Here is a 1,216-nt window from a genome sequence, read left to right as displayed (position 1 = left end):
GTAGTAATTCCTTGGTGCCTCCTTAGTATGTCTCAATCTTAGAGAGCTGAGTGGGGTGAGGCACTAACAGTTTTGTGTTATTTCTTTCCAGACATTTTCTATGTATATACAAGAATATGTAAAACATTGCATGGCTATCCTTAAAAAGAAAACCCACATACAAATGGAATTTCACAATATGCATGTTATTGTGGACTTCGCTTTTTGCACTTTCATATTTCACTAAAATATCTCAGGTATCATATCAACACCTTTAGATTCTCTCCAGTATTTTTTTTTTTTTTCTTTTGAGACGGAGTATCGCTCTTTTGACCAGGCTGGAGTGAAGTGGCAAGATCTCAGCTCACTGCAACCTCTGCCCCCCGGGTTCAAGCGATTCTCCTGCCTTGGCCTCCGGAGTAGCGGGGTTTATAGGTGCCCGCCACCATGGCCGGCTAATTTTTGTATTTTTAGTAGAGACAGGGTTTTGCCATGTTGGCCAGGCTGGTCTCGAACTCCTGACCTCAAGTAGTCCACCCACCTCGGCCTCCCAAAGTGCTGGGATTACAGTCTTTTTAATGGTTGTCTGCTATTCCATTTTTAATGGTTGTCTGCTATTCCATGGTAAAGCCGTTCCATTATTTATTTAATAATTCCTTTTTGATAGACATCTGAGTCATTCCCAATTTGGCTATTTCAGACAATGCTGCTACAAAACATTTGTTCACACATGAATTTTGCTGCTGCTTGGCCCTTTCTCAAGACCAACTGGTACCTCCCGAGTGTACCTCACCCAAAGCTTTCTTCTTCCATCTCTGCTGCAGACCTAGGTACTGAAACTGCTTCCTCTCCTTTGGAGGTTGCCACCCATCCTCTGGGGTCCTTTCCTCTAAGCCTGGCTTAGAAACAGCATGTAGCTTCCTAAACTCCCTGCTGTGTTAATGCATCTGATGACCAGCACACCGACCTTATTAGTTGTGTCTTCTGCCATCACTCCTAGAAGCAAGCAAGGAATAGCAATAACAAGTGTGGGATGGGACAAAGCTTACAAAATTTTTACTTTTGTTAGTCCTTGGCTCTGGTTTCTGTCTGCCTTACAAAATAGTAAATGAAATGCCCACTTTCTAATGTTCACCAACCACATTTCTGATCCCAACATTAGGAAAAATCATATTGATTCTTTTTTCCATAATATACCTTCCTTGGCTCACTGCAACCTCTGCCTCCCAGGTTCAAG

This window comes from Colobus angolensis, unplaced genomic scaffold, assembly GCF_000951035.1.
Source record: "Colobus angolensis palliatus isolate OR3802 unplaced genomic scaffold, Cang.pa_1.0 Scaffold144, whole genome shotgun sequence".
NCBI lineage: Eukaryota > Metazoa > Chordata > Mammalia > Primates > Cercopithecidae > Colobus > Colobus angolensis.
Note: the sequence above shows the minus strand (reverse complement) of the source record.